Source organism: Pinus tabuliformis, chromosome 3_1 (assembly GCF_031772625.1).
Source record: "Pinus tabuliformis cultivar Carrire ecotype Pingquan chromosome 3_1, CPIR1, whole genome shotgun sequence".
Taxonomy (NCBI): Eukaryota; Viridiplantae; Streptophyta; class Pinopsida; order Pinales; family Pinaceae; genus Pinus; species Pinus tabuliformis.
The window spans coordinates 515,155,074-515,178,478 of record NC_142301.1 but is presented as its reverse complement, the minus strand read 5'-3'; positions in this window follow the sequence as shown (position 1 = coordinate 515,178,478).

Below are 23,405 nucleotides of genomic sequence, written 5' to 3'. Positions count from 1 at the left end.
TATTGGTGCATGGAGGGGGGAGCAGAGGCATGGGGCTGGAGACTAGAGAGCTTATTATCTTGCAAGACAATAAAGATTGAGTGGCTTAGCCCTTCATCCATTATGACAAAGAGGAAGGGAGAGATTAGATCCCCTTGCTTGATACCCATGGAAGGATTGAAGGGCTGTGAAGGGGAACCATTCACGACGATGGTGAAAAAATCTCCCAACACCATAGCCATGATCCACTTGATGTTGTCTTTGTGGAACCCAAACGCTACCAGGACCTGTCTCATATAGTCCCGGCTAACTTTATCAAAGGCTTTGGACATATCTAGTTGAATCATCATACCAAGTTTTTCTTGGGATTTAAGAGAGTGGATAATCTCATGACAGAGAATGATACTATCCATGATTTTCCTTCCTTCCACATAGCCAAACTATTAATGGGAGATGAGGAAAGGGAGGATGACTTTAATTCGATTGGCAAGAACTTTGGAGATTATTTTGTAGATGACATTACAAAGGGTTATGGGCCTAAATTTGTCCGAGGAATCAAAATAATTTCCCTTGGGAATAAAATTTAGGAAGGTGGAGTTAAGGGCTTTAAGGATGGACTTTTGAATTCGAGATTCTTCCACAAGGGCATGCACATCAAAATTGAGGATAGGTCAGCAAGCTTTGTAGAAATCAATGGTGAAACCATCCGAACATGGTGGTTTTCCATTGGGAATTCCCATGACCACATATTCCACTTCCCAGAGGGAGATTTTCCTTAGGAGCATTTTGTTATGTTCCTCTATGAGGATTTTGGGGATATGCTTGGTGATTTTTTTAATGTCCTGATCCTTGTCATTCCTTGGCTCTTTGAGAAGAGAGTTGAAACAGTGATTGAGTTCTATTTCCAACTCCTCTTGAGAGTGAATGAGATGACCATATTGGTTATTCAAAGCCAGAATTCTGTTGTTTCTCCTATGTTGTATCATTTTTTATGGAAAAAATCCATGTTCCTTTCCCCACATTTCAGCCAATTTATTCTGGATTTTTGTTGCCACAAATTTTCTTCCTAGATGGCTCTTTCCTCCCAAATTTGTTGTAATCTTTGTTCCTCTTGCTCACTGTTCTCCATTATCCATTCTTTAATGATGTTTTGTTGGAGAAGTTCCAACTCATTCTCCAAGTTTTTTTTATCTGTGATGATGTTGCCAAATGTTTCTCTATTCCATTTTTTGATTTCCTCTTTGATATGTTTTAACTTTTGTTGGAAAGTGTACATTTTGTTTCCAGTTCTGATGGGAGTGTAAGTCCACCATTGTTTCATTTTTTCCATGAAGTCCCGGTGATCCAACCAGAAGGCTTCAAATCTGAAAGGCTTATTTTTCAAACCAATGGAAATTTGAATCTTGAGAGAGATTGGCCAGTGATCAGAGTCTGCTTGTAGTAGGATTCTCACCTCCATTTCCTAGGAGGTAAGATAAGTTGCCCCGGATAAAAGGAAGTGGTCTAAATGAGAGGCAATTTGAAGGTCTCCTCCTCTTCTGTTATTCCAAGTGAAAATGCCATTGTTGGTGGGAATGTCGATGAGGTTGAGGTTTTCAATGGTGGTGAGGAAAGCCTAAGAGTCCTTATCAAGCTTACGAATACATCCTTTATTCTCAGACAAGTTTGTTATCATATTAAAATCACCAGCTATGATTTTGAGAGGATGCTGTAATGGGTCTAGGATATTGGAGATGCTTTGGAGAATTTTGATTCGGTCTATCACCTTATGCAAGGCATAAATATTAGTTATGAAAATGATCTCGTTGGTACCTATTATTCTCAGGATCACTGTTATGGAATGATGAGTGGCTAGAGAGGACATGAGGTCAAATTTGGAGTTTTTCCTAAAGGTCATTATACCCCCAGCTGAACTGATAACCATGTTGGCTATGGGGCTGTATGGCTTGAAGCAAGAGTTGAGAAGAAAGGGGGGTGAGCCGACTCTAGTTTAGTTTCTTGAATTAACAGGATGTCAAGATGATTAGAAAAGATTCTGTTTTTTAAGATACATTTCTTCCCAGGACTGTTCAGTCCTCTAATATTCCAAGAAATGCAATTCATTGACATGGAGATGGGTATAGAGCCAAAGCCTTTACCTTTCCTTCGTAGAATAATTTGGCACCCATTTCTTGGAGGAGCTAACTGGTGGTCTTTCGACCTCGCTTTCGGCTCGAGCCTTTGAGGTTGAGTCCTTCTACTAGAATATTGGCTAATATGCCCTTTGATGTTGTTGTTTCTTGTGTTGGATGGTGAGCTTTGAGTTTTAGCTCTTCCTTGAGGAGATAAGTGCCTTTGATTTTGTGTAGTTAGTGTTCTAATATGGCATTTATTCCATTTTGTTTCCATTCCTCTACAATTGTTGCAAGGTCTAACCCCTCCAGAGCTTCCTCTATGGCACTTTCCTCTAGTGTTTCCACCGTTTCTATTTACTCCATTTCTGTATCCTCTTGCATATGCTCCTTTCTTCTGTTGGTACAACTCGTGTCCCTTTCGTCGTCTTCTCTGTCTATTGGGATCATTTCATCTTCTCCTGCTTGATCTCCTATCAAGTCGTTAGGATCCATTTGCTCCTGGGTGCTGTTCAATGCATTGAATTGGTTCTGGCCTACTTCTTTAAATTGGTTCTTCTTGGAGATAGCTTTTTTCCTATTGTTCTTGTTCCTAAAAATGACTTTAGTAAATCCTTCGCTATATTTTCTTTTACTTGCTTGCTCTTGCGATTGAGGGGTTTTATTCATTGGACATTCTTGGAAGAGATTCCCATGCTCAAGACACTTTTTGCATCAAAAGGGAATATGTTCATAGTCTATACTTTGTAGCCAAACTTCCTCCCTAAATATTAATTAATTGCTTCTGCTAGGGCACCAGAGATGTCTATATATACGCAAATTTGTGCATAAGAAACTTAGTGACCCATTCTGGTGCCTTCAAACATTTTGATGTACTCCCACAGATGGTCTCCTGTACCTTTTAAGACCAAATTATCCCAGTAATCAGTTGGTAAGGAGTAGAGGAGTTCCTAGATTAGAATCCTCATAAAATCCCCCTTTTACGGTGTGAAGTTATCCCTCCAAAATCTCATGTATAATCTGGCTGAATTGTATAAAGAGGGTCCTCCTTCAAATATTCTGTCTTAATCTTCTAGGAGGTCAAAGATGACTATAAAGAATCCTTTGGAGCCCAACTAAAGTCTGATCCCCCCTTTGGGTGTCCATTTACTTTGAATCCACTAGTTCAGGGCCCTTTTAGTTGGCCATATACCCATGAACTTGCATATTATTGCATGTTCTTGCATGTATTCTTTGTATATTGCTACCCCAGGGTCCTAGATTTCTAGTTCTGGAATTTTCTTGGCTTTGGGGTTGCAGTTATTCTTAGTCATTTTCCCCTGATCCTGCGGCTACTCATAAGTTTTTGAAGGATTTACATTAGCAGGGAAGGGCGTGTCTGCGGCCTTACCTTTTTTACACAAGTATCCTTGGTTATCGTTTTCATTGTATCTTCATTGCTCCGAGACAACTCTTTTTGTTGTGGATGTGTTGTTCCTACTTTATCAAAGTTTCCTCCTGGTAGCGTCCAGAAGGTAGAACTGGAGGCAAACTTTGTGAAGAAGGAAGCCTGGTCTAGCGGCCGACCAGTGACCATATCCTTGAAGGAGTTGGCACCAAGATGTTGTTGTGGATCCGCCATGGCGGTCAAGGCATCGAGAGGCCTCAACCGGAGGCGCGAGGGGAGGCCGCGGAGAGTGCTCAAACCCTAAAAATCATGTTATTTGGTATGTTATATTTATTCTCTTTGATGAAATATCTTTGCATATGACAATTTTAAAATGAAAAATGTTTGTGGATTGTATAGTTGGAATATTCTCTAAAAAGGAGTTTCTATATTCATATCTTTTTGCATAGATTTCTTCAACATTTTTTTATCTAACCTTTGTTTTAAATCCTTCTCTTAAAACATCTAAATCATTTGGTTGGTGTTGCTTACAAGGTTTCTAACATTTGGAATTTGTTTTGAGTCTCTTTTATTCTCCAAGCGGAGAGGAGGGGTGAGAGGAATGAGTATGTCAAAAATTATCTTAAATATTTCTTGTTTACTATGTTTTTATTTGTAGTTTTTCCATTTAAGGATCATTTTATCTGGAAGTTACTGAGGTCTATTTCAAAAAAATGAAAGTGTAAGTAGTTAAACTTGTCCTTTCTATTCCAATATCTATTTCTATATAATACCTATCGTATTCACAATGTCCTACGGTAAAATTCAAAAATGAAATTCCAAATTAAATAACTAAGCCCACCTTAGATTTCTAGTCACTGAGATCATAGTTGTGTCAAATTATAGAAACTATGGTGTGAATAAGAGTCCATCTCTTCCCTAGTTTCATGGTCTGTCCTTCAATTTTTTTTTTATAATCATCATTTTTTTGAAGTAAAAAATTAAAAACCCTTCAAATAAAAGGAAATCTCACAGTTTGTTGTCCAAGTTGTATGAATCCACTTACATAAGAAAATAATTGTAGGCTAGAACCCATTAAATCTACAAATAACTACATTGTCTTGTAATAGAGTGAATACCATTTATATAAATCAAACATTTCCAAAACTAAGAATTTATATATAGTATTCACAATATATTTTCACTACTAAATTGTGCATAAACCATAACGAACCCATATATTAAATGGAAGAAAGATGCAATGAATAATAAAATGTTATCCTATCCACTAATAAAAAAAAAAAGTGAAAAAATTAAAAGGTTTTCAAACACATATTTGAAAATGAGATTGAAAGATCGGTAACTACCCCATTCTCATAACACCTCTACAAAACCTTGAACTAAAATGAATATAATTATTTTAATAAGACATATCTCCATATATCGACACCCAGATAGCTCTTCTCATTACCTTCTCCATGCACAAATCTCGTCTAACTCTGCAAAAACATCATGTGATGGATCCCCCTATGATGGTGATTAATTGGGTAGTTAATCAAACCGTAACATCTCCCCCAAAATAACTCATGCATCTCACATCATCATGAATGTCATCGCATCATGTTCTCAATCGCATCCATCTTGCCCCAAGTGTCTGTTCATTATGTCACAAACAGAGGACTCACCTCCATGGATAGAAAAAAATGAGCCTAATCACCATGCTAGTCTTGAAAGAGGGAGGGGATGGGAAATTTGAAGGCTCTCCACCCTCCTTCTCTAACAACTCAATCCACTTGTTAGGATAAATCTCTTCCAATATATGCATGTATGCTTCTCATCTCTCCTCCTGGGTCTCCAGCTTCACATCTCTATTATCCTCCATTGCCTCTAGTCTTCCTATCAAGTCCATAATACTATCAGACAATGTCCTCATAATATTTCCCTCTCCATGAGTTTTTCCTCTGCACGATTCAACCTCTCATAGGCCTCCTAATCTCACTTGATGTCCTCCACATTCATCGTTTCCAATTTACACAACTGTCATAGCTACCACAGTAGGAACCCCTAATGGTTAATCCTCCCATCCATTGTAAATATATAACTCCTTCATATGTGGCACCATCATAGCTTCATATTACTTCATAAATTCCATCCCTAGAATTGACTCATATTCATCCATCCACACTATTGTGAAGTCGATCTTCCCATACCACTCACCAATATGTACATCCACATTCTCATCAATGCCAATGAACTTGTCTATAACATCATCCTCCCACATCCACCCAAGTAACCATGCTAACTAGTGTAAATATGACACGAGAGGCTACTATGATAAGATGCGACCTCCTAGGTAAACTTAATGAAGTGGAATCGACCAAAAATCACATGCATCCATCCAACACCATCAATAGAACCCTCAGGATACAAGTCAGCCACTTAGACAACATGTCCCTGGGTCTGATTAGAAAATGATCCTAGATGACTTTTTACTCAAAAATGAAAGTCAAAGGATGCTTCTGAAAATAGTCCCATTGCATAGATCTCTTCAATCTGAATCTAATGCAATTTGAATGGGCTAAAATGGACTTCGGATGAAGAAGTTATTGTAATAAGAAGTTTGCCCATTGTCCTTTGAAAAGGAGGCAAATTCTTATGAAAATGGCCTAAAAGGCTCATTGAAGAAATCACATCGGAAGGGTTAAAAGGAGGACTTAGACCAAAGGCGGAAGGACTCCCCCAATATAAATCTCCAACATATCGCATCGGAGGTAGGCCTTAGCACGATATCGTGACCCAGGCAGAGCTGATTGCGATATGCAATGATCGGCGTTGGCGATTAGCGATCGGCGTAGTCAAGGGGAAGACCCCTGGGGCCATTGCGATAACGATATTGCAATATGCCGATATAGCGATGGTGCCGATAGCGATATTCCGATATCGGTGATTGGCGATCGGCTATCGGTGACCACCGATACTAGGGCCAATGCACTGTGATATGCCGATATGCAATCAATGATGGCGTTGATATGTGGCAATGCTGACATGCGATATGCGATGCGCAGATATTGGTGATCGATGATCGGTGATCCCCGATACAAAGGGCCAATGCACATTACAATATGTGATTGCGATATGTCGATAAAAGGTGGACCCGATAGAGTTTATAAGTGCGATTTCATAACTTTTGAAATCCAGATTTACAGGATTTCTGTGTATTTTCCGTGTATTGGGTTTTTGGCCTACACAATGCGATTGCGGTATTGCGATAAAGGGACAGACCAAAAGGGTATATAAATGTGACTGCATATTATTTGAAGTCAGGATTTTCATATTTTCAATGTATTCCTGTGTAATTGGGTCTTTTGGACATACACCTATGCGATCGCGATTTGCGATGACAGGATTGACCTGAGAGGGATATGGATGCGATTGAAGGCTATTTGAAGTTTGGGCTAAAGGCCATGATGTGTTTTTCTTGCGCTTCCTATGTATTTCCATTATTTGGCTATTCTGGCTAGAGGAAGGGAAAACGACCAAGTTTCCTGCACCGCCGGTTCCTTTCCAATTGCAAACTGATTCTTGTGATGAAATAGTCGAGTTCTTCAATGATGAAGGACTGTAACCGATGTGTTACAAAAACACAGAGAACAAAATTGACAGGGATGCGTAGAGGCCAAGAGATAACACAGAGAGTTGAAGGTTGCCGAGAGTCGCCTGGAGGTCGAGCGAACCCAGAAGCTCGTGAGAGCTAGACAGATAGAGCTCAAGATAGTTGTACAGATCCAGAGAGTAAGATAGCTGCGCAGAACCAGAGGATTGATAGTTGCAAAGAGTGAGAGCTCGAGAAAGCCAGAGAAGCCACCAGAGGTTGGGATGATGGCAAAGGGGTGATTCATTAAGAGCTGAGCACAGCAGAGTTGCAAATCCAGAGAGCCGCAGAGCCAGAGAGCTCAAAGTAGACTTCTAAGAGACGTGATGCCGCAGTGAAGCTGCAAAACAGTAAAGAGATCAAATGATCAAGTTGTTGCTGGTGTCCAGAGCATGCTAAAGAAAGAAGAAAGAGTTAGAGAGACAGTAAAGATAATTCTAAGAGAGTCAGAGAAGCCAGAAGCTCAAGAAGCTCAGAGCACCTACTAAAGGAGTCAAGTCCAAAGAAGCCTAGATATGTCTACAGCTAAAGGATAGCCAATGGGATAAGATGGTATTCTAAACCCATAGGTTCAGTTATAAACCAATGGAGTTGACTGTGTAACTTGTAAAAGAAAGATTACCATAATCCCATAGAGCCTAGCTGAGTTGACTAGAGCTCACTGAGATGTATCCCAAGAGGTTTGGGTGAACTCCTAGTTATATTGTTGTCTTATGTGTTTGCTTGTCTGTTGCATTGTATTTACTATTATGTGTGTTTTTACATTAGCATAGGTAAATGTACATAAGCACTTGAAGAGTTTGAAAACAAACACAAGCATACACCTATTTCAAGAACTTTTAATTCTGCAATTGGTTAATCATAAGCTAGATCTTGGAAATTAATAAGCTTTGGAGTGGGAGAGGTTCTTGTAAGCTTGAAAAGAAGCCTTTAGTGCCCCATTTCAGATCACGTGGTATCAGAGCGGTTATATCAGAGTATCAGGTTGATTAATCCCACCTTCAAAGAAGGTGATATCAAAGCTGGTTATATCAGAACTGGTTATACCAGAGCAGATGGTATCATGATGCAAGTGGTACTGGTATATGCTTGATTGACTTCAAATTTGTTCAAACAGTAGTAAGGACTTTGCTGTTTGATTGTTTGTAAGCTGACTGTTGTTTGAGTTTTCAAAGGTTCAGGGAAAGTTGTTGTTAGCTAAGTCCAGGAAAGGACAAGAAGGAAGAAGGGCTGAAGGAATTCTTCTTATCCCAAAGGACTTCAAAGAAATCCTTGAAGCACAAGAGGTTTGTTGCAAAAGGTTGCTTGAATAAGCTCTTTGTTAATCTTGTTTGAAGTTATTTTGTTCATTTTGATAATGACTACTTCTACAATTGAGTCCTCAAATTCTTCTCTCTTCACAAGATTTTTTGATGAAGACATGAAGCAAGACTTGTTCACCATGATGGATATGGTGAGAGAAATGTATGAGGATGGAAGGAAGAGCACCAAACTTAGAGAGCAGTTGAATTCCATGAAGGAAGAGAAGCAGTTGCTTTCTAACAAATTGCAGTAAATGGAGAGGGAACTTCATATTGCAAATATGAATCTGGAAAGGATGCATGAGTTGGAGACACAACTCTTTGTTACAAAATAAGCCTTGGTCAAGTATCATCTTGAAGAAGTAAATAATTCATGTTTGTCTTCAAATTCCTCTAAAAATGTTTATGTTGGTTCTTTTGAAAAACATACCAGAGGCATAGGTTCCAAGTTAATGTCCAAGATGGGCTATGAAGGAAAAGTCTTGGGCAAACATACACAGGGTATTGTTGAGCCAATAATAGTTGAGGAAAGGCCTAAGTATTTGGGCCTTGGCTATGGATAGTCTTATGGAGAAAATTCCAAAGCTGCCATGAAGGCCATTGAAATAGTTCCAAGAAGGAGTTTCGTTTCAGGTCTTCTACCTCAAGAGTGTGAATATTGTATTCGTGGAGAATGCAATAGCTTGAAACATAACTTGCAAGATGCAGGTGTTCATAAGCATACACTTGAACCAGAGAGTTGAGGAAACTCTGAAACCATTGAAGAGGTTGATGGTGTTCCAAAGGGAGCTACTTCTTCATTTGATTCACCACCTCAAGAAGGCAATGAAGGTGAAAGAGAAAGGTATAAATCTGGTTCTAATCATATTCCTTTTGATTATGTTGAGCATGATAAATTTCCACATAAGCATGGGAAAAGAATTGCATGTTACTTTTGTGGTTTGGCTAACCATAATGTTTCTAGATGTTGGAAGAGAATGGCCACATACATGAAACTTTTGAAGGAAAGGAAGCATGAAGCCAAAGGTCCATTGGACAAGGCAAATCATGCTGTCAAGAGGATGCACATGTGTTGCACTTACTGCCATAAGCAAGGACACATTGCTGAAAAGTGTTGGACTCCGAATCCAACAATGCTTCCAAGAAACTTGAAGAAGGTGGAAAGAGAAAATGGCAGAAATGGAAAGGAAGTTTCCATGAATGATATGTTTCAAGATGATTCACATGTTGATGCTGATGTGCAGACAAAATTCCTACCTTTGAAATGGATTGGTAAGAAATGGTTATATTTCTTATCCAATTAATATTGCATGTTTATTGATGTACCACATCTACTTGCATTTCTTTGTTAATGGAATGCAAGTTGTAGGATTTTACCAAGAAGGTCGATGGAAAAGTTGTGTAGGAGACCCACTTTATTGATGCAACATTATATTCATTTCAGCTTCGAAAGTACAATGTGCTTAAGCGAAAGTTAAAAGATGAAATGCATGCACAAGCTTGATATGCATGAAGACGGGGATGTTGATGATTTCCTTGTATTTAAACATGTATCTGTGATTAACTTGAAGGGTTGATTGCTTTGGTTTTAAACATGCATGTAATATTGACTTGGAAAAAGTTGATTTGGTCTCCAATATGGAGACGATGATGAAGTGTTTCATCTTTGAAAAGGCATGTAGAAAAAGATGTAAAGACATGCTTGACTTGAAGGGTCAATTGTTAAAGTCATGCTTTAATGGCTTGTTATCTAGTCAATCATTTGTATGCAGATGTAAAGACATGGAGGTGTTCACAAGATGTGAAATCTATTTCTTTTGTTGAAGCAAGAGTTTAGGCCATCCAGTTGTTGTCTATAATCCTGTTGTTGTTAACAGTTGTTGTTGATAGTATGTCAAACAGGTACAAATGAAAATTTTGTGAAGCAGATGTAACTTCACATTGGTTTGAGTCACCTTGGATCAATAATCAAGGTAGAGAAGTTCAAACTACCTTCTGTGACCTTCTCAGTAGGAGTTCTGTAGGAAGTTAAGGAGGAAGACAGTTCTTCCTAGGAGGGCAAGCACATCCAGGAAGGAAAGTGTTTAAAGGCTTTGGTTCAAAGGCACTATGGAAGGCAAGTGTATGAAGGCTGAAAGAAGAGGGTGATGTACTCTCATTTACTGTTTAGATCAGTATATCAGAATTTTGGAGACCAAAAGCTTTTTAGGGGGAAGGCGTGATCAGAAAATGATCCTAGATGACTTTTTACTCAAAAATTAAAGTCAAAGGATGCTTCTAAAAATAGTCCCATTGCATAGATCCCTTCAATCTAAATCTAATGCAATTTTAATGGGCTAAAATGGACTTCAAATGAAGAAGTTATTGTAATAAGAAGTTTGCCCATTGTCCTTTAAAAAGGAGGCAAATTCTTATAAAAATGGTCTACAAGGCTCATTGAAGAAATCACGTCGGAAAGGTTAAAAGGAGTACTTAGACCAAAGGCAGAAGGGCTCCCCTGATAGAGATCTCTGACATATCGCATCGGAGGTAGGCCTTAGCATAATATTGGGACCCAGGCGGAGCCGATTGCGATATGCGATGATCGATGTCGGCGATCGGCGATCGGCACAGTCAAAGGGAAGACCCCCGGGGCTGTTGTGACAACAATATTGTGATATGCTGATATAATGATGGGGTGGATAGCAATACACTGATATCGGCGATCGGTGACCCTTGATACTAGGGCCAATGCACTGCGATATGCCGATATGCGATCAGTGATGGCGTCGATATGTGACAGTGCCGACATGCGATATGCGATGCAGCAATATCGGCGATCAACGATTGATGATCCCCGATACAAAGGGCCAATGCACATTGCAATATGTGATTGCGATATGCTGATAAAAGGTGGACCCAATAGAGTTTATAAGCGCGATTTCATAACTTTCGAAATCCAGATTTACGGAATTTTTGTGTATTTGCCATGTATTGGGTTTTTTGCCTACGCAATGCGATTGCGATAAATGGACAGACCCAAAAGGGTTCATAAATGCGACTGCATATTATTTGAAGTTAGGATTTTTGGATTTTCAATGTATTCCTATGTAATTGGGTCTTTTCGCCATATGCCTGTGCAATCGCGATTTACGATGACAAGACGGACCCGAGAGGGATATGGATGTGATTGAAGGCTATTTGAAGTTTAGGCTAAAGGCCATGATGAGTTTTTCTTGCATTTCCTGTGTATTTCTGTTATTTGGCTATTCCAGCCAGAGGAAGGCAAAAGAACTAGGTTTTCCGCACCCTTGGTTCCTTTCCAATTGCAAACTGATTCTTGTGATGAAACAGTCAGGTTCTTCAATGATGAAGGACTGTAACCGATGTTTTACAAAAACACATAGAATAGAATTGACAGGGATGCGCAGAGGCCGAGAGATAAAACAGAGAGGTGAAGGTTGTTGAGAGTCGCTTGGAGGTCGAGCGAACCCAGAAGCTCGTGAGATCCAGACAGCTAGATCTCAAGATAGTTGCGCAGAGCTAGAGAACAAGATAGTTGTGCAGAACGAGAGGGTAGATAGCTGTAAAGAGCAAGAGCTTGAGAAAGCTAGAGAAGCCACCAGAGGTTGGGGCGATGGTAAAGGGATGATTCCTCAGGAGATGAGTGCAGTAGAGTTGCAAAGCTAGAGAGCCGCAGAGCCAGAGAGCTCACCGCAGAGCCAGAGAGCTCAAAGCAGACTTCTAAGAGTCGTGATGTCGTAGTGAAGCTGCAAAACAATAAAGAGATCAAATGATCAAGATGTTGCTGGTGTCCAAAGCGTACTAAAGATAGAAGAAGGAGTTCTAGAGACAGTAAAGAGAATTCTAAGGGAGTCAGAGAAGCCAGAAGCTCAAGAAGCTTAGAGCACTGACTGAAGGAATCAAGTCTAGATAAGCCTAGATCTGTCTACAGCTAAAGGACAACCAGCGGGATAAGATGGTATACTAAACCCATAGGTTCAGTTGTAAACCAATGGCGTTGAGTGTGGAACTTGTAAAAGAAAGATTACCATAATCCCAGAGAGTCTAGTTGAGTTGACTAGAGCTCACGGAGACATAGCCCAAGAGGTTTGGGTGAACTCCTAATTATATTATTGTCTTATGTGTTTGCTTATTTGTTGCATTGTATTTACTTTTATGTGTGTTTTTACATTAACATAAGTAAATGTACATAAGAACTTGAATAGTCTGAAAACAAACACAAGCATACACCTATTTCAAGCACTTTTAATTCCACAATTTGTTAATCATAAGCTAGATCTTGGAAATTAATAAGCTTTGGAATGCGAGAGCTTCTTGTAAGCTTGATAAGAAGCCTTTAGTGCCCCATTTCAGATCAGGGTCCCACTGTTGTTCTGAACAATTTAAGGTTCAGTCGCTCTCATGCTATGGGCAAGGGAGTGACCAGAGACCTAAAGTCACTCTCATAAGCTTGCCTACCAGCAACTATGGTCCAAACTTTCTAGTTATGTGCCAGTGACTCCAGGATTTGAGCCACATTTTCAGGCCAAGAGCCGATGCCACTTCCTATAATGGAATGAAAATTCAGAATTAAGTAAAGTATAGGGAAACAATGATGCAAAAGTAAATAGTTGATCAAGGCCTTAACTAGACCCCTACTAGCCATGACAGACATTTCATCAAACATATCATCGACATGTAACCTACAAGTGTAAACAACAGAGTTAAGTGTAGGGACCTCTTACTTATCTGAGAATTGTCATGAACCATTGTTTCCTCATGTCATTTGTTTCCTTGTCACTTATTAGGTCATAGATACCATATCCACTCAACTACAAGTAAAAACATGTTGAGATCCATACATATTTATTGTCACAAAATGTACATATAACCAACATAACAGGAACATATATACCATAAACATATCAGCCATCAAAAGCCATATATACATAAGTACATCTGCACATAGAAATCAAGTGAATGAATTTCTCATTAATCAATGCAATGAACAGGCCGGAGATGGGACTACCATGTTCCACTCGACCATAGAATGGTCGAGCCAAATCTCTCTTCATCCATTCACCCTCGTGCCATATTCCAAGCATGGATGTGGGACTCAAACCAAAAGAACTCAACCAGGGCATACCAAAGCTAAACCACCTCACCCTCATCAATAGAAACTAAGCTTTATTGTAATCCATCCCAGATCACTAGGCCAACATAATGAACACATCATAATCGGCTTTACTGTGATCTCCACCCGATCACTAAGCCAAAAAATAATGGATGCCACTGGATTTCTCCACCTACACCATGAGGAATTTTCCTGTCTCCTAGTCTCTCAAGCTTTACCGCAATCAAAACCTGGATCACTAGGCCATAAACTGAGACCCACTCCCTAGGCTTTACCGCATATCCCAAACCCAAGATTACTAGGCCCAACGGAGAGAAAACCACCTCTAGGCTTTATTGTATATCTTGCCATTCACCGATGTGGATTCTTAGGCAATCCAAGGCAACACAAAATTCGGCTTTACCGCAACCCACAGTTTGGTTCAAGGGTTACTATGCCATATGTTCTAGCATTTCAGAGATCCACCTCACTCAACTTCGAATCCATTTGGCAATCCATCTCAACCAAACATGAGAACTCCCATCCCACCATGGCTATTCGAAAATGTAAAGGCTAGGCTGAAAAACACTGTCACACCTACGGAAACCCATGCATTGATAGAAAAGAAGCACATGCATGCCAAATATAGAAAGGAAAATACAAATTCAATTCGATACCTGCAATGAAGCCTGTTGTAGCTACTTGATCTTGCCTTTCCTTGCTTGATCCTTACTTCCTCTTGCCTTCTTTTGCTTTCTTATTGCAATGCCATAGTGCTCCAAGAAAACTCTAAGTGTCGAAGAGTATGACATGGAGAGAGAATAATGAGAGTTCCAAATCTAAACTGACAAAAAGGTTACCAACTAATCTTCAGAATCCTTTTTATGGATGAGGCCTCTATTTTCTTCATTTTCCATTATTTTTCTTCATTTTCCTCCTCACATGCAACCTGTGACCTTTACCTCCCTTTTCTCTTAATTTCCATTATTTTCATAAATAAATGTGCCAAAATTCATTTTAAATCTTTTCCAAAGCCTTAGCCATTGCCTTTGCCAATTTCCTTAGCCATAAACAACCAAATGAACACCCCCTAAGATGTTTTTCCCAACATTCAACTTGGAATAAGTGTCCCATTCATCCGTGGTTATTGTTTTTAACTTTATTACATGGAATTTTCACTAGGGTTGTTACGGAACCCTCCCCCTTGGGGAACATCGTCCTCGGCATTCAATCACACATATACCTCATCAACCTGCTGAAAGAAGACATATTGTTCATGGAGCCTTTTAATACAGCTCAATGAATTATTTACAATGAAAGATCTACTCAAGAGAAAATAACATCATGATAACATGACAACATACCACGTAGTGGAGCTTTATAGCACAACTCATTACGGTATTTACAATGATCATCATGTTGAGTGCTAATCTACATGAAATCATAACATCATGATAATGTAACCACATGATAGAATAATAATGTGACACCCATACCACATAATGGAGCTTTATAACATAGCTCGTTATGATATTTACATCCTTACACGAGTGTACATATAGCAACATCATCAAAATATAGACCAAAACATATGCCAAATCATATACTAAAGCATATATCAAAACATATACTAACACCATGTCTAAACGTATATCAAAACATCATATAGCATATATCAATCCATCATAAATCAAATACCAAACCACGATAAGCAAGTACCAAACCACCATATAAAGCTTCTTTGCCTCAACCGAGAAAAAAGGAATGATACATGGCCCACATATGATCCACCATCTCCCATGTAACTTCATTAGGCCCAAATTGTTTCCATTGTGCTTTAACTTGCTCAATTTATTGATTCCGAAGCATGAACACCTTTTTCTTTTGGCAAGAGATCTCCATCTAGTTCCACCTGCAATACAAACCAGTCAATCACATGATCAACATACTTAAATATCTCACCTCATACACACTCTTAGGAGCTACCCACTCCATGATGGCCTTATCTTCTTTAGATCTACTGTAATGCCCTCCTTAGAGACAACATGTCCCAAGTAGTGCACCTCAGTCTAAAAGAAACTAAACTTGTTGAGCTTAGCATACAATTGATGCTCTCTCAACAACCTCATCACTGCCTCTAAATGCTCAACATGCGCTTCCTCATTTTAGAATATACCAGTATATCATCAATGAGAACAATAACAAACTTATCTAAATATGGATGCAACACACTATTCATCAGACACATGAATGTAGCTAGAGCATTCGATAAGCCAAATGGAACAACAAAAAATACATAATGCCCATCCCTGGTCTTGAACGTAGTCTTGTAAATGTCCTCCTCTTTGATGTGTACCTGATGGTATCCGAATCTCAAGTCAATCTTCGAGAACACTGTTGTTCCCTTCAAATGATCGAACAAGTCATCAATCCTTGGCAAAGGGTCCCTGTTCTTGATATTCACTTTGTTCAATTGCCTGTAATCAATGCATAATTTGAGGGTACCATATTTTTTCCTCACAAACAAGACCAATGTGCCCCATTGTGATACACTTGGCCTAATGTATCCCTTATCCAACATTTCCTTTAGCTATAATTTTAACTCAACCAACTCAGGTGTGCTCATCTTGTAAGGTTCTTTTGATGTTGGAGCTTCCCCTTGCACTAACTCAATAGAAAATTAATACCTCTCTATGAGGTGGTAACTTTGTAATGTCCTCGGAAAATACATCCTAAAACTGCTGCAAAAGTGGATACCTTTTCAACACATTTGCATCCTCAACCTCCTTACCCTTATCACTAGAAATGTGTACTGCAAATAGCTTTCACCCCTTCCTATGGCTACACTTTTTTTGCATAGTTGTCACTATCCTTATTGATGTGGCTTTCTTCTTACCTTGCAAAACTCTTGGTTCTCCATTTTCATCAACAAACTCAATAGTTTTGTCATAGTAGTCAACCTTGGTTCTATGTAGATACAACCAATCCATGCCCAATAACATATTGTATGAACCCAATGGTAATACATTCAAATGTGATTTTGTAGGCATACCATTTAAATCAAATGCGCAAGCTCTTACCCAGTGATGAACTCGCTTCTTTGTACCTATAGCTAAATGCCACTAACCAAGAATCTGCATGCAATTCCTTATTCAAAACACACTTACCCACCAAGTCAGGACTAACATAACAATAATTAGATCCAGGGTCAATCAAAATATAAATAACTTGGTCATAAATCTTACCTTCCATCTCAATGATAGATGCATGGTGTTTTGTCTACATGTTTTCCACTGCTGCATAGATACATGGAATACTTTAACCAACATCCCCAACAGTCTGCGCCTCTTGTGCATTCTATATCTGAGGCCTACCTCCCTAATTCTATGGACAATCTCTCTTAAGGTGTTCCTTTCCACTTGTCCAAAACTCCAACCGACTAGTACCAACACCTCTATGTTGTTGTTGCGACTCATGTTCCTGTTTAGTTGCATTAAATATCTTTTGCAGTGCCACATTTTCTTTCTCATCTTCATGTGAAGGACTTGTCCTCTTAGGCTGAAAATTACCTTTATCTTTGTCCTTTCCTTTCCATCCATGATGAGATTCATTCTTACACTTTGATTGCTCATAAAAATGCTACAGATTCCCAATGACTTACTCAAGTGACTGAGGCTCATCATACTCAATTCGATCACCAAATGCTAATGGAAAACCACTGAAAAACCATTGAAATTTAGCCTTTTCATCAGTAAGATACAATGCATACCTCAATAGCTCTAGAAACTTGGCTGTGTACTCTTCATCTGTCATTGATCCCATCTTTGGCTTATAGAATTATTTTTTGTTACTGTCATAGTACCTTTTTGACAAGTATTTCTTCCTAAAAAGCCTCTTGAATTCCCACTAGCTCCAGTCATCTGTCCTGATGTCTCTAACCCACTAGATGTTTGGGTTACCTTTCAAGCTGAAGATAGTTATTCTAGCCTTCATGTTATCTGTGTACTCATGCAATTCAAAGATTTTGTTCATCCCAAGTATCCACGCCTCTGCATCTTTCGACTTCTTCATATCTTATATACAAGAGATTTTTCGACGTAAATCACAAGATAAATATTTGTTGACGCGTTTCGAACCAACCAGTGTGGTTCATCTTCAGGACAAGTTGAAGAATCAGATCCAACGTTACATGTTAAATAGTTTGAGCAAAGCCTCCAATGGCTAACTAGACCAATGGCTAAATTTGACCCGGGTCCGAAGTCAAATTTAGTCGTTGATCTAGTTAGCCGTTGGAGGCTCTGCTCAAACTATTTAACATGCAAAGCTAGATCCAATAATTCAACTTGTCCTGATGATGAACCACACTGGTTGGTTCGAAATGCGTCGACAAATGAATTATCTTGTGATTAACGTTGAAAAATCTCTCGTATATTTTATATGGATCACAGAAGCCTCAATTCAACAATTCTTCATATCTTCATCAAAAGTGGGTGGTTTTTCTTTCTTGAATTCATCCAGCAGGTATCCCCTATCATTCCTCCTATAATGATGATAACAATGATGAAAATGATGTCTATCAGATCCAGAACTAGAATAATACCTACAATTACGACCCCTCCTATCCGGATTGTCCAACAACCTACCATCTCGCACGGTATCAGATCTATCTAACTTGTTTCTACCAGGAGATCTACTGCCATATGCTCCATTATTCCCATCGTCATGTGCATGGCTGATCTGAAGCGGCCCTTGTCGCTACAAGTCCGACAAACTTTGAAGAAGTATAGAATTCACCTCTACCTACTTCTCTTGTGCCTGTATGATCCAGCCATTATCTGCCTTACAATTCCTCATATCTTCCTTCAAACTTCTAAATGTATCGGCCAAATCAGAAGTATGCCCCACACCATGTTGATCATCTGATACATAGGGATATTGGACATAATCTACCATCTTGATAGCCACTTGATCTTTCTCTTCCTACAATGCATAATATGTCAGATAAAACAAATCACAATAAACAAACGTATGTTAGTATAGCTAGGGGAGGATACATTGTTTGCAAGATCACCAAATTAGCGTGATACATGTATAAAATAATCATAGCAGTGTACAGACATGCACAAATAAATGAATCAACACATAAACATCACTCTAATTAGGATCCAGTCATCAATGCAAGGCCATATCAACAATGCATGATATGACCTTGTGCATGACAATAACCATTACCCCATTGTACACATTGCTACATGCAACTGTTAGTATGCATAAGCAATGCCTAACCAACTGCAAATATGCATAATTTCATGTAGTCGAACATAATCAATCAGTTCTTCTAATCAACCTACAAGACTTATGCATGTAATCAAAATATTCAAAATGTAACCTAACATACAAGGGTATAAGTAGGCGAGATAAAATCAACATGTAAGTGACAAATAATCATATACAGTCAGTCACATACTACTTGTTGAATACTCTTCACAAAATCAACATTAAATTCTCCACGATAACCATACTACAACCCTAATCCATCATCAAGAAAATGCAAAAAGTATATAAGTGTAAGAGACACACATGCAACTGACATGCATGCATGACCAACAAACATTCAACCCATTCAGTCTGAGAGTTGAACCATGCTCTAATACCACTCTGTAACACCCTCCTTCCATGTCCACCCAAGAAACCATGCCAACTGGGGTAAGCATGAGACGAGAGTCTACTATGATAAAATTTAACCTTCTAGGTAACGTTAAGGAAGCGGAATCAATGAAACATCACATGCAGCCATCCAACACCATCAACAGAACCCTCAGGAGACAAGTCAGTCACTCAAACATCCTTTCCATAGGTCCCACTGTTGTTCTAGACAATTTAAGGCTCAGTCACTCTCATGTTATGGGCAAGGGAGTGATAAAAGACCTAAAGTCACTCTCATATGCTTGCCTACCAGCGACTGTGGTCCAAGCTTGCTAGTTTTGTCCGAGCCACTCCATGATTTGAGCCAGTTTTTTAGGCCCAAAGCCCAGGCCATTGCCCATAATGGAATGAAAGCTCAGAATTAAGTAAAGTACAAGGAAACAATGATGAAAAAGTTAATATTTGATCAAGGCCTTAACCAGACACCTACTAGCCATGACATGCATTTCATCAAGCATATCATTGACATGTAACCTACAGGTGTAAACAACAGAGTTGAGTGTAAGAATCTGTTACTTATTTGAGAATCACCATAAACCATTGTTTCCTTATGTCATTTGCTACCTTATCACTTATTAGGTCATAGATACCATATCCATTCAATTAAAAGTAAAAACATGTTGAGATCCATACATAGTTGTTGTCACAAAATGTACATATAACTAGCATAATAGGAACAAAAATACCATAAACATATCAGCCATCAAAATCCATATATACATCAGTACATTTGCACATAGAAATCAAGGGAATGAATTTCTCATTAATCAATGCAATGAACTGATTGGAGATGTGACTACCATGTTCCGACTGACCATAGAATGATTGAGCCAAATCTCTCTTCAACCATTCACCCTCGTGCCATATTCCAAGCATGAATGTGGGACTCAAACCAAAATAACTCAACTAGGGCATACCAAGGCTAAACCACCTCACCCTCATCAATCAAAACCAGGATTTACCATAATCCATCCCAAACCACTAGGCCAACACAATGAACGCATCATAACCAACTCTACCGCGATCTCCACCCAATCACTAGGCCAAACAAGCGTGGATTCCAGCAGATTTCTCCACCTACACTGTGATGAATTTTCATGTCTCCTAGTCTCTCAGGCTTTACCGCAATCCAAACATGGATCACTAGGCCCTAAACCAAGACCCACTCTCCAGGATTTACCGCATATCCCAAACTGAGGATTATTAGGCCCAACAAAGAGAAAACCCCCTCTAGGCTCTACCGTATATCTTGCCATTCATAGGCAAGGATTCCTAGGCCATCCGAGGCAATATAAAATCTGGCTTTACCGCAACCTACAGTCTGGTTCAGGGGTTACTAGGCCACGTGTTCTTCCATTTCGAAGATCCACCTCACTTATCTTTGAATCCATTTGACAATCGAGCTCAACCAAACATGAGAACCCCCATCACACCATGGCTATCCACAAATGGAAAGGCTAGGCTAAAAAGCACTATCACACCTGGAAAAACCCATGCCATGATAGAAAAGAACCACATACAATGCCATGCATGCCAAATCTAGCAAGGAAAATACACGTGCAAGTCGATAACTACAATGAAGCCTATTGTAGCTGCTTGATTGATCTGAAAATGGGGCACTAAATGCTTCTTGTCATGCTTACAAGAACCTCTCCCACTCCAAAGCTTATATATTCCCAAGATCTATGCTTATGATTGTCAATTTGCAGAATAAATAACTTGAAATAGGTGTATGCTTTTGTTTGCCTTCAACTGTTAAGTGCTTGAGTTCATTTGCTTAAACTGATATTTAAACATATATCAGTAAATGAAATGTAGTAATAAGCAATCACAGAAGACAATAATATAATATGGAGTTCACCTTGATATCTTAGGTCACGTCTCCTTGAGCTCTAATCAACTGGACTAGGCTCTTTGGGATTATGGCTTAAATTCTTTTACAAGTTCCACATTCAAATCCATAGGCTTACAACTGTACCTATGGGCTTAGAATGCTATCTTACCCCTGGCTATCCTTACTTTGCAAACAGATCTAGGCTTCTCTGGACTAGACTTCTTCAATCAACGCTCTGAGCTATCTTGAGCTTTAGCTTGCACCAACTCCCTTAGAATTATTTCATTGTCTCTGGAACTCTTTCTTCTATCTTCAGCACACTTTGGACATCAGCAATAGCTTGATCATTTGATCTCTTTATTGTTCTGAAACTTCATTACCACTCCATGGCTCTTAGAAGTCTTTAGGATTTTCTGAACTCCATCTCAATGGATTCAGCGGTCCCCTAGGCATAGGCGAGAGGTTGAAACCCAAATACACCGAAATACAAAGAAATCTGCATAACCTGGATTTCAAATTATATGAAATCGCGTCCATCCTTACGCTCCAATCTCATATCACAATTGCATTGTCTCATGGTATGGTGCTCCCCTCTGCATTGTTGTGATCCAATCACCGATCGCCGATCACATCGGCGTATCGCTATCGGCCCATCGCAGTTGCTTTGTCCAATGGCCCAAGGCCTATACCACATCTAATGCATTGTTTCGATGCGATATATATATATATATATATATATATATATATATATATATATATATATATATATATATATATCACCGATTCACTGATTGTTGACCTACTTCATTGCAATCGCAATCAGCTCTGCCTAGGGTTCTGATATCGCATGCAAGCCTTCCTCCGATGCGATATATCAGAGATCGCTAATCGAGGATCCTTAAGGAATACTGCTCTGCCCTTTAACATTGCGATGTAATATTTGCATATAAAGCCTTAAGACCCTTTTAATAAGGATTTGCCTCCTTTTTCTAAGGATAATAGGAAAACTTCATTTTGTGCTAACTCCTTCATCGAGAGTCCATTTTCACCCATTCAAATTGTAGTAGATTTAGATTGAAAAGATATATGCAATGAGACTACTCCCAAGAGCATCCTTTGACTTTCATTTTCCTCTATGAGGAATATTTTTAGACTTAGAAGTCTATACTAGATCCATTTTGGATCACGTCTTCCCACTAAAAAGCTCTTGGACTCCAAAAGACAGATATACAGATCTGAACAGTAAATGAGAGTACCTCACCCTCTTCTTTCAGCCTCCATACACTTGCCTTGCATAGTGCCTCTAAACCAATGCCTTTGAACACTCCCTTCTTGGATGTGATTGTCCTCCTGGAAAGAACTGTCTTTCTCCTTGACTTCCTGCAGAACTCCTACTGAGAAGGTCACAGAAAGTAGTTTGAACTTCTCTGCCTTGATCATTGATCCAAGGTGGCTCAAACCAATGTGAAGTTACATTTGCTTCATAGAATTTTCATTTGTACCTATTTGACATACTGTCAACAACAACTGTTAACAACAACAGGATTACAGACAACAACTCGATGGCCTAAACTCCTGCTTCAACAAAAGAAACAGATTTCACATCTTGTGAACACCTCCATGTCTTTACATTTGCATACAAATGATTAACTAGATAACAAGCCAACAAAACATGCCTTTAAAACAATTGACCCTTCAAGTCAAGCATGTAGAAAAAGAACTTTAAGGTTTTTTTTAAAAGATGAAACACTTCATCATTATCTCCATCTTGGAGACCAAATCAACCTTTTCCAAGTCAACATTAACATTACATGCATGCGTAAAAAAAAAGCAATCAACCCTTCAAGTTAATCACACATACATGTTCAAATATAAGGAAATCATCAACATCACTGTGTTCATGCACATCATCCTCATGCATGCATTTCATCCTTTAACTTTTGCTTAAGTACACTGTACTTTCAAATCTGAAATGAAATATAATGTTGCAGTAATAAAGTGAGTCTCCTACTCAACTTTTCCATTCATATTCTTGGTAAAACCCTGCAACTTGCATTCTATTAACAAAGAAACGCAAATAGATGCATTATATCAATAGACATGCAATTTTAATTGGATAATAATTCTAACCATTTCTTACTAATCCATTTCAAAGGTCCTTCCTTTGTCTACACATCAGCATCAACATGTGAACCATCTTGAAACACATCATTTATGGAATATTTATTTCCATTCCTGTCATTCTCTCTTTCCACCTTTTTCAAGTTTCGTGGAAGCATTGTTGGATTCAGAGTCCAACATTTTTCAGCAATATGTCCTTGCTTATGGCAGTAAGTGCAACACATGTGCATCTCCTCAACA